This window comes from Anolis carolinensis, chromosome 3 (assembly GCF_035594765.1).
Source record: "Anolis carolinensis isolate JA03-04 chromosome 3, rAnoCar3.1.pri, whole genome shotgun sequence".
Lineage (NCBI taxonomy): Eukaryota > Metazoa > Chordata > Lepidosauria > Squamata > Dactyloidae > Anolis > Anolis carolinensis.
Window position 1 is genome coordinate 20,211,976 of NC_085843.1, and position 12,586 is coordinate 20,224,561.

The following is a 12,586-nucleotide window of genomic DNA, read 5'->3' on the forward strand; positions in this document are numbered from 1 at the left end:
AATACTCATAAAATACTCTATTGTTAGTGCTGTCTGGGTGACAGATTCATTAGAATGAGAGAATAAAAGAAAAATCATGCAGGCTAACATTAAAACAGCCAAAGAGGGAATTCTGGTTTAAAATAAGATAAAGAGAATATCTACACCATGAATTATTATCTGTATTATTCGTGTTTCATTTTTATGGTTTCTCTCTGAGAATGCTGTACATGAGCAAGTGTGCAGATAATGGTTTGTAAATATCAAGGCCAGAGTGAAGGTAGTTGTTTGAGAAGAGAGGAGAGTTGGGAACAAACCAGAAGTTTGGACTCAAGCACAAGCAAGAACACAGGGGAATGTCTTGGTTTAGACCTGAATGCTCAAGGAAGGCTCAAGTGTAGGAGAAAGTTCTCTTATAATCCTTCCTGTCTAGGAAGATCCAATGGCCAAGATGTGAATGTAATTCCCTGCATTGCAGTTGGACAATATACACATACATTGTGAAATCTATAGAAAAGGGATGGGAATGATGGAGTTCTCCAGATGTTGTTAGACTGGAGTTCCTAATATTTCTCACCATCAACTTTACTGCTAACTGGACCTAAGGGAGCTGTAAACCCATAAGATCAAGAGAACTATGATTTCTAACCTTATTGAAGAATATAGGGTTCTGGCTTAAGATTTTATTATACTAGCTTGTTGTCCCACAGTAATCACATTTCTTAAAGCAAAAGGAAACATCCTATCCTTGGAAGGATCACTGTTTCACACATCATTGCACTTGTTCTAAGCCGGCATTTTGGTGATGTTAATGCTCATGATAAGTTTTCTGCACAGCTTTGCTTCCTGTCCATACCCACCCTTCTCTACACATAATTGCTGCATTTTTTCTATTCTTCTGCAACTACAAAGTTGCACAGTTTCAGTGTTTTCACAAGGCCCACCTTCACTTTATAATATCAGGACTGCAGTGGAAGGAATCTATCATACAAGAAATAATGGCAGAACAACATAAGTGTGATATTGGATTCAAGATGCTTCTGTTTTGCCATAGATTTCCCCTGATGTTAAGTCCAGTCATGTCTGATGATTGGTGCTCATCTCCATTTCTAAGCCGAAGAGCCGGCATTGTCCGTAGACACCTCCAAGGTCATGTGGCCGGCATGACTGCATGGAGAGCTGTTACCTTCCCGCCAGAGCAGTACCTATTGATCTACTCACATTGGCATGTTTTCGAACTGCTAGGTTGGCAGAAGCTCGAGTTAACAGTGGCTGCTCCCGCTGCTCCCGGGGTTTGAACCTGCGACCTTTCGGTCTGCAAGTTCAGCAGCTCAGTGCTTTAACACACTTCGCCAGCGGGGCTCCTTAGTCCTTAGTCATCCTTAAATAAATTTTATTGTACCTAACAGACATTCTCAAAATATGATGGCCTCATCATAAAGGCCGGGCAAAGCATCCTCCTTCACCTGGCATCAGGGAGAAAAGAGAGGGGCAGCAGGACAAATCTGTTGCTCTGTGTGCAGCTCCCCCTTGGAGATGCTTTCCCCGTCATAAGGGGAAAGTGTTGCCCTCTGGGTTGGGGGAAATGACCAGTGACAGCTTCACCAGGGCCTCTGCCGGAAGTCACACAATGTTGTGTGATGTCTGATGTGGGGCGTCGTCCGTTAGATGGGGTGAAAGCATCCTAGGATGCTAAATTCACCCTGTCTGATAAAATCATGAGTCTTGAATCTCAAGCTAAAATCATCAAAATATGAACAAATGAGGAAGTAGTATTGAAGACACTTCTCACTTGGTGTTTCATTTTATCTAGGATCAACCCTGGGTACAGGAAGCTGTCTTATTCCAAGCCATCTAGAACTGTATTTTTACTGATGTCTGATAGTGATGGTTCTTCAAGACTTCCGACAGGAGTCTTTCCTAACTCTTCCTTGAAATGCAAGGTAGTAAACATGGAGGGAGCCGTTTCCATGCAAATCATGTGCTCTGTTACCACCAAATTATGAATCCTCCAAAGATAAGAAAAGATTTCTGTGTATCAAAAGAAGAAAACTTCTATAGCACACTCTAAAAATGTACTAACAACATATGTTTCAAACATGACACATTAAAGTGTTTATTGAAATTATGAACTCTGTTTTTATCATTAAGTTGATCCATCATGTAAGTAACAAAGTAATACCTGGCAAGCTCACTGCTGGGTGAGAAACCTCATGGCACACATCTCTCTTTTTAAACCCAGCGGTCTGTCAGAGCCAACTCAACAGAGTTATTTTTTTCTTTATACCCCATGCTAACATTTTTATTTCTACTGTTCTATAGCTACTTAATGATGCCAGTGCATCTCGGGAACTTTTCAGCTAGAGGTTTAAGTACAATTGAAGAGAATATTAGTTTATTGAAAAAGAACAGACACAAAACTACCATATTTGAAAAAGCTACACTGTAGGGCCCTTTAAAAAACAGGGCACTACAAGAAAATTCAAAGAGGTATCCTTGTATGAAACTGATTTCACTGAAAGTTCTTCATTAATAATCTGGGTCACCTCTTTCTCTTGTGCCTTGACTGCTCCTGAGAAGATGTTCCAGAACCATTCCAAAACCAGGATTGGGAAATGCTATTTTCCCAGGGCTCCTGATTATTGAATATGGGCATTTGGCACCTTTGAAACTTCCTCAATCAGAGCTCCTTGCACCTGGGGGATTGCTAGAGTTGTGAGATCTCCAGTTCTGAGAGATCTCCAAGCAGACGATGAGGATGCAAATTCTCCAGTTTTGGAGTATTCAACTCCAGACAAGATGAAGGAGCTGTATGCAAATCTCCAGTTCAGCTAGTGGAGCAACTGCTTCTACAATTTTCAAAGTTTAACTGACTCCTTGATATAACTTACATAGCTCCTTCCAAGTGGCTTATGTACAGCATGATCCCTATGCACAGATTTCATATCCACAATTTCACTCATCCACAGTCCAAGGGGAAAAAATACCCCTTAGAACTAAGTGTTTGTGTCTCTGTTCCTCCAGTGTGATTCTATGGCAATGGTTCTCAACCTGGGGTCCCCAGATGTTTTTGGCCTTCAACTCACAGAAATCCTAACAGCTGGTAAACTGGCTGGGATTTCAGGGAGTTGTAGGCCAAAAAACACCTGGGGACCCCAGTTTGAGAACCACTGTTCTATGTTATACACAAGCATTGCCAAAATGGAGGGTTTACTATTTGGTTTGCTTCCCCCCCCCCCCCCTTCGTGTTATGGGATTATGCAGACCAGATCACCACATAGTCAGATACCACTGTGGACCATTAATTTAAGATACATAGTTGAGATAATGTCTTCTTACCTCGTTTTTGTGTGAAGGTTGCTGTTTCCAAATTGTGGGACACACTAAATGAAATTTACTCCTTCAAGATACAATGAAGACAATAGTACATACTCCCAGTTTGAATGGGTTTAAAAGTATATGGGCAAATTCATAGAGGGCAAGGCTATGAATAGCTAATTCTACCCATCACTCTCATCATACTACTAGGTCCTTCAAAGTTCTGACTAAAATCCAAAACAGATCGGAAATTGATTGAAAGTTACCTCTTCCCGTTGAGTTTAACCCTGTACAGCTACTGTTCTGGCTGAGAAATAATGAGAAGTATGGTAGAATAGAATGGAGTAAGATAGGAAAGGCTGTGGCTGGTTGAAAGCCTGAATGTTTTATTGCAATATGAATATTAGAGAACTTGACTTCTTTGTAACTAGAACTTTTCAACAATGTCTTTCTACTCCCCAGTGGGAAATTGGACTGTACTTCAGGAAATGAAGCTCTCGATGAAAGTTGTCATTTCTCCTAGATTCCAAATTACTGAAAAGTGGTAACTGCAGGAAAGAAAGACCTGCAGAATGATAAGTGGGCACCTATCTATATCTGAGATACATTGTTAAGAATCAGGTTTCCCCTCCCTCCTTGATGGGTACCCCCTCCTTCATTTTTGAATGGAGAGTGCTGAAGTCAAAGTTATCTCGTGAATCACATAATAGCATCCAGGAGATAAAAGGCTCTTCTAGTCTCTCCTGTTTAAGGCAGGAATCACTTGCAATGAATAGTACATCTGAAAAGATATCTCTTTCTTTTTGGTTCTTCTTTCTATGAATAGCAAGAAGGCTGATAGAGTGTACTTGTCATGTTTCAGCGCTGTATGAAATGCTTCAGTGGTGCAGTGTGCCCTGTCTCTTTAGCCCCCTCCACACTCACTACACCACAGTCGCGTCAGAAGTGCCATAGAAGAACAGCTCTTGGAAAGTTCTTCCGACAAAGAGAGAGAGAACACCCCATCGTGTTCCTCTGCCAACACAATGCTATTCACTTTGGAAAATTAGGTCATTAACATAAAGGCTAGGATGCCCTTCGCCCCTTCATTCTGCTGTTGTGAACAGTACAATCACAAAGCTTCTATTCAGGATGCTGGTCCTGAATGCCCTTGATGACTCCAATGCAATGCTTCTGGAATTGGCTCAGAAGCTCAGTGTGAATAGTCAAAAGGCAGAACTAAAAAAGGAGACATTTTCCTTACTTAGAGTGAATCCATTCCAATGCTACCTGTAAGTTCGTTCAATGAGAATAATGACTTGAAGTGCAATCTGAAAATGGCTTTAATAAATCCTATTGATATTGATATCTGCATGTGTGTGTATTTAAGCAAAGCTTCAGAGCAGAAGTAGCACGGTAATGCTGGTGACTAGCATCCATGTTTCGTTTTGTTGGAAAATTACTTTGTGTTGGCTTTGTGTTGTAACAGGAAAATGGAGATAATTTTAAACAGTTCAATGCACACATTTTTTTCACCCTTGCTCCACCATACCATAATATTTCTCCTAGTAAGGCGACGAGCTTCCAGTATTTGTTTCGATTAGTATTGGCTTCAGTCAGGCCCCTTCTACACTTCCCTATATCCCAGGGCCTGGTTTATATGAGTCCCCACTGCCAGATAATCTGGGATAAGAAAATAATCTGGGATCAGATCCTGGGATATAGGGGCAATGCAGAAGGGGCCTTAGTAAGAGCATTTGCTTGTGTAGGTGATGAACTCTCTGTAAACCTTAGTTAACAAAGAAGATGTGTTTCTGGGCATTACTGATAATAAAATTGTGACCACAGATAAAAATAATAAGAATAGCTACCTTCACATTATTCCCCATAGTAATCTATGGATGTGAGAGCTGGGCCATAAGGAAGGCTGAGTGAAGGAAGATAAACGCTTTTGAACTGTGGTGTTGGAGGAAAATACTGAGAGTGCCTTGGACCGCAAGAAGATCAAATCAGTTCATACTCCAGGAAATAAAGCCCAACTGCTCACTGGAGGGAAGTTTATTAGAGGCAAAGATGAAGTACTTTGGCCACATCATGAGAAGACAGGAAAGCTTGGAGAAGGTAATGATGCTGGGGAAAATGGAAGGAAAAAGGAAGAAGGGCCGACCAAGGGCAAGGTGGATGGATGGCATCCTAGAAGGGACTGGCTTGATCTTGAAGGAGCTGGGGGTGGCGATGGTCAACAGGGAGCTCTGGCGTGGACTGGTCTATGAGGTCATGAAGAGTCAGAAGCGACTGAACAAATAAACAATAACAACACCTTCTCATACATGTACATCCATAACCAGCATGAGACCACTGTGCAAGTTGAATAGCAATCATATAAATGATGAAATGAAGACATTCAGAAACGTTCTTCTATCCTGGTAAAGCTATAGCAGCTGAACAGTAATGCGAGGCTGATCATGTGGGGATTAGACAAATCTGAACATGATAAAAATATTGAAGTTCTGGCAGAAAAGTTGAAGGGGAATAAAGCAGAAACGCCTGCTTTTCTTAATCATTCTTTAAAAAATCATTATTAATGTTTCTGAATAATTTGAATTTGAGCTTCCATCACCAGCCAATTTACTTTTCTTAGATGTAATGATCTGAAATGCTTGATGGATCATCCATAGCTCAGAATCTTACCCTGATGACAAGTGATAACTTGTTTTGTCTTTCCAAACTAAGTGCTTTTATAAATACCTGGATTTAATGATCCAGAGGTTAAGCAGGGGAAATTGCAAAAAAGGTTCATTTGTCTGGTGATCGAGCTGACTTGTCAACATTAAAGAAGCATGCTAAGCCTTTCTGAAATTAAGGTAATTGGGGAAAGTACTAAGGAAGATGTTAAACTCTTTTGTTTTATTCCGTGTCATCAAAACATGGGTTTAATTGGCTACAGTGCAGCTGAATTGAGCCAATAAAAAGTATCATTGATTAGAACCTTTCTATGGCTGTAATGGTGGCCATCTTTTTTATTGTATTGGCAGCCAAAATTGCATTTCCTCTTCGTCTCAGGTCACTTACCACCCAAATGAGCATTTGTTAATGGAACCAGATCATTAGTGGCTGCTGTTCTTCCAGTTCCGTGGCACCGCCTGAGAGCACGGTTAAATGTACATGGAATATTCAGCCTCACTCCGCATGCCACCTGAGTAGGAACGTCTGTGAGTTTTGACGGATGGTTTTTTGTACAGCGGCTTTCACTGGACTATTGAGCAGAAAATGCTGACCACTCACAAGCGAAGTCTAATTACCCCAAGAGAGAAGCAGGATCATTATTGCAACAGAAATGAGATGAAACAGGGGGAAGGGCAGCCGTGGGTCAGAAAGGCATAGCCTTGATGTTCATTATCTTCTGGGGCTTGTTATATATATGAATCTATTCATTCCCATAGCACTGGCACATGGCTGAAGGAAATAGTGGGAGGGAAAATGCATTATTAATTTGGTGCCAGGTCCAGCTCTGCTGTACGCCAGCATGAAATATTGCATAATGTATACCTGTGCATAAAGGTCTTGGATTGACACCACCCAAAGACGGCACTAAAAAAAAATGCCCTTCCTGATGTCTCTGTTGTAGAAACATGCCTTTTCAGGCTTGAAATGGAACAAAATTCTTCAGCCAATATTATACATCACTATTGTGTGATGTAGTGCACTAGTGCTTCTTGAGCTATCTGAGGTGAGAAACTAGCATTTCTCCCCAGTATGCCAGGAACCAGTACCATTTGCTGTTACTGTTAGATGCTTTCAAGTTTTCAACAGGGTTTTCTATGCAAGATTATTCACAGCAGTTTGCAATTATTCTGCTCTCAGCATAACTTCCAACACCTGATATGCTTTGGTGGTCCCATTTCTACCAATTCCTGCTAAGATTCCAACATCAAACAGGATCTTGTACTTTCAGAGTCTTTAGGTTTACTGATACTTGTGCCATATCATTACCATGTGTTTATTTCTTTCCACGAATGACCATTAGCCAATGATTTGTCGATGAGCTTTGGTCCACAAACCACTACTTTCAGTAACACTATGCTGCACCATCGTTTTGCTGAATAGTGACATTGCACAACTGGCTGTGTATCTGCCAACATGTTTCCATATTGTCCCATTGTACAACAAAGAAGGAAGAATGACTGTTGCTGCAATACCAGTGAATTAAAGGGTACACAAAGGCCCCCATGAATATCTGAAAAAAATAAGGTAGGGTGGCCAGTCACAGATGCACAGGCCTGAAAAATGCCTCATGTCTTTGCAGCAGTTTCTCACTCCTGGGCTCCATTCATTCAACACAATTATAGTTTCAGGATTTCATTTTATTGCCATTTTTCCATCCTATGCAATCTCATGCTTTGTACTTTGAGATATGGCAGTTACTTCAAAAATGAAAGTAATGTGCATATTTTCTGGTATACAAATAGCACAGAACCTGGAAAAGTTCCTTTTTGGACTGTAATTTCCATTCAAAAGAGTTAAAAATGTCACCTGGATGTCATATCACCCCCAAAACGGTAACTTGCCCAAGTTTTGTGAGATAAAGAAGGGAAAGTTTAATGTTTTCTTTCCCAAACACAGACCTCTTTTGCCTTTCAAGGGAAGTGTCTGTTAATAATAATGATGATGATATACTTGATTTATATACTGCTTCATCTCTGTGGAGGGACTCAGAACGGATTACAGTTTTACATATACAGTAGAGTCTCACTTATCCAACGTAAACAGGCCGGCAGAACGTTGGATAAGTGAATATGTTGGATAATAAGGAGAGATTAAGGAAAAGCCTATTAAACATCAAATTAGGTTATGATTTTACAAATTAAGCACCAAAACATCATGTTATACAACAAATTTGATAGAAAAGGTAGTTCAATATGCAGTAAGGTTATGTTGTAATTACTGTATTTACGAATTTAGCACCAAAATATCATGATATATTGAAAACATTGACTACAATGTTGGATAATCCAGAACATTGGATAAGCGAGTGTTGGATAAGTGAGACTCTACTGTATAAGGCAAGCATTCAATGCCTTTTAACACAGTGAACAATGACATACAATACACAGACAGAGGTAAAGGCCTTTCCCTTTCCATCTCTGGAGGCAATGCTCAACACTGGCTATGGGGAGGTGCTCTTGTTCCATTTTTCCATGCCGAGGATCCTGTTGTCCATAGACTTTCTCTGCTCATTGCTGGCATGTCTGCATGGGGCACTCTTTTACCTCCCTGCCAAAGCGGTACCTATTGATCTACTTGCATTACATGCTTTCACACTGCTAGGTAGGCAGAAACTAGGACTGACAGCCTGGAGCTCGCCCTGACTCGTGGCTTTGAACTGCTAACCCTCCAGTCATCAGATTCCTGCAGCTAGTGGTTTAACCGCTGCGCTACCGTGGTCTCTGTAGGTGCTGATAAGACCTTCCTTTGAAATGTAAATACAGTGGATACCCAAATCTGTGGATGCTCAAGTTCCATTATTAAAATAGCATAGTAAAACATTGACTTTTACATAAAATAGAAAAACCAAGATTTGGGGAGGAATTTTTTGAAGCCGTAGACATTGAATCCATGGATTCAGAATCAGAACTGACTGTAGCACTTCTGTGCAGAGACAGAAAGTGTTAAACAGCCCGTCTCTGTCTACCACCTTTGCTTTTTTGATGTTGTTGGGGAATTCACACAATTAATGTCATATCTACTTTATCCTAGGTACAAAATTGGGAAACTAAGAAGGGTGGAAGTGGTATAAACACTTGGAAGGATACTTTTTGAACCATTTTGAAAGGAAGATGTACAAGTGTCCTTTTCATTTTACATTTATCACACAATCAGATTGTGTGTATGTGTGGCAAGTGTTGGTGTGTAATTTTCTTCGTATTACTGAATGTCCTCTACCATTTTGGGCTTCACAGTTAATTTTAGGGACATTCAGTTTTCAGAATTTTATAGTACAGTGTTCCCTCACTACTTCGCGGTTAACTTTTTGTGGATTCGCTGTTTCACGGTTTTTCAATGAACTCTAAAAGACTATTATAAACAATAAAAAATTACAATTTACAGCCTAAGGAAGGGAGGAAGGAGAAGCCAAAGGGAGGCATTTTATCAACACACTATTGGTTGATAAAGACTTAAAATAGTGTATAACTACTAAAATAATGTATAAATATTAAAATAAATATAGTGTCCCTACTTCACAGATTTTCACTTATTGCGGGTGGTCCTGGAACCTAACCCCCGTGATAAGTGAGGGAACACTGTACCTTGGATCGTTTTTAAAACATTTGTGTCAAATTTCTCATGCATGGAATGAATCATATACATTTTGATGCTCAAGAGTAAGCAGATACATAATATTTTTTAAAAATAAAGAAGAGACCCAACTTCAGGTTTTCTTTTCACTTCATATTAGTTGAGATTTTATTTTGCCAGTGCTTTGGGGCTCCCAATTCCCCCCCGGCCAGTTTAATTAAAAAGTGATTATTGTGTCATATCCAAGAGATGCAGAATGACTTACAGCCCCCGTTTGCTTCACTGTGGGTGTCACTGAACATGCATAGAATCCGCTGTAGCAGTTAATGACTGGGCTGGAATTGACATCTTCCCTTAAAGGTATTTTAGGCCCATCTCCTGGTGAACGAAAAATTGTTTTAATACATGCCTGCCTCACTGAAAGCTTTCCCCCCATGGTTTGCATAAAAATGCATGACGCTAAGATGCAAACGCTTATGGGTGACTGTCTATCAATCTCCCCATTTGTCTTGTCTTTCAAAAGGCATGGAGTGGGGGCTTGGAGGGAGAACTAGTTCTTCTGTTAGAGATGAGCTATATTTTGGAATAAAATTTCCCCTGCGTGCGGGAATAGGAGATAACTCAAGGGAAAGGAGAAACGTGATTTTTTAAAAATCAGCACGGTAAACAGGTTGAAAATAATACTTATTTGGTTTTGCTATCAACCTTGTGTAATGGGCATCTTTACCTCCTGTCTGCTTATCTGCCTCCAAGGCAGCCAAGACAGATGAATTCAAATTAAAAGTGGTATATGAGTAAAAGTGTGAATATACAGGAAGGGGAGAAACATTGTAATCTTCAGTAGCAGGGAGTTCTATTTTTATTTTATTTTATTTATTGGATTTATACTCCACCCTTCTCCTAAGATGGGCTGCAGGGTGGTTATAGGCAAGAAAAACTGTGAAAATAGGCAAAGATGAGTCAACAACTTTGAGGGGGGCATAAGTAAAGTCAGGTCTTGATAGAAACCTCTTAAAAGTAACTAATCACTTTTCATTAACTCATTTTTTTCCAGTAATGAGAAAGTAACTTGGTCACACAGTAGTTTTGTCTCTTCGCCATGGGTTCCTTTGGATCAGAAGAGGCGAACCTCACCTATGAGTAGAGGCTCTCCATGGGGCTCAGAAACCTTGTTTTCTAATTTTACAAATTTTGTGGAAAACCTTGATACATAGAATCATAGAGGGACCTCAAGAGATATCCAGTCCAACCCCCTGCCATGCATGAATACCCAGTCAAAGCACTCCTGACAGATGTCCATCCAGCCTCTGTTCCAAAACCTCCAAAGAAATAGACTCCACCACACTCTGAGACAGGATATTCCACCGTAAACAGCTCTTACTGTTAGGGCATTTTTCTTAATGTTCAGGTGGGATCTCTTTTCCTGCAGTTTGAATCCATTGCTTCATATTCTAGTCCCCAGAGCAGCAGAAAACAAGTTTGCACCCTCCACGATATATTCCTTTAAATATTTATACATGGTTATCATGTCCCTTCTTAAACTTTCTCTTCTTCAGCTTCAAAATATCAAGTTTCCTAAGCTGCTCCTCCTTTCAGACCTTTTGCCAAGTTGGTCATTCTTCTGTGGACATGTTCCAGCTTGTCAATATCCTTTTTGAATTGTAATGCCCAGAACTGGACACAGCACAGTTGAGGCTCTTCTCTTTAGACCCTATCCAAACAAAACAACAGCAGAAAAGATGCAACTACAGTAGAGTCTCACTTATCCAACACTCACTTATCCAACGTTCTGGATTATCCAACGCATTTTTGTAGTCAATGTTTTCAATGCACTGTGATATTTTGGTGCTAAATTCGTAAATGCAGTACTTACTACATAGCATTAATGTGTAATGAACTACTTTTTCTGTCAAATTTGTTTTGGTGCTTAATTTGTAAAATCATAACCTATTTTGATGTTTAATAGGCTTTTTCTTAATCTCTCCTTATTATCCAACATATTCGCTTATCCAACATTCTGCCGGCCCGTTTATGTTGGATAAGTAAGACTCTACTGTATATAATTTCCTTCATTCAGGTGTTTATTTAACCTTTATATGAAATGCCTGTTGGTAATTCACATTCACCACCCCAAAGTAGAAGGTAATACAAAAAACGGATTCCATTAAGTAAACTGAAGTAGAATCCTTTATGCACTTATGCAGTCTACACCCAATGGTACATTGTTTGTGCAGGCATTCTTCACATTGTACAATTAGATAAATTGTATGTCTGCAGAGGTTGTGAGTTTGGACTGGAATCCTGTTGGTGTGTTATGCACTAGTAAGTCTCCTTCTTTGGAGATCTTTTAGCAGAGGTCAGATGGCTGTCTCTTCAGAGTGCTTTAGTTGTGTTGTCCTCCATGGCAGGTGATTTGGACTAGATGGCCTTACAAATTTATGATTAACAAATCAAAGCTAAACACAAATTGCTTATGGTGAAAGATTGCTTTTAAATGCTTTCAGTCACTGAAGTGAAGAGCTAGGAAAATGTTGTTAGAAAAAGGATTGCCACTAACATAAGAAGCATTATTCTAGCCTCTTTCATTCCACCCAATATGGCTTCTCAATCATCCACCCACCCAATCCTTGGACAACATCTCTTGGGGGATCTACCAGGACACATCACAGATATCCTGGACAAAGCCCTGGAGTGATGCCACTTGGAAGCATTATTAGAAATCACGGTGGCATCTCCAAGCAACTGGGCATAGACTACTGCCCTGTTGCCATCAGTTTGCGCTCCCAATTAAGGTTCAAGAACCCCAATAACTGGGATACCACTGGAGCTTGTCTTGGAGATAGTCCTGCCCTCTCCCCAAGTTTCAAATTTGGATTACACTTGAAAATATGCACTTATAACTTGGTGAGGGATGACAGTGGTGGTGGAGCATGGGATATTATGGGGAGGGAGAGAGTTAAGTTGCCTCTTCCTTTCAAGTCATAGTACACTTTTAATGCTGCAAAATATTTCT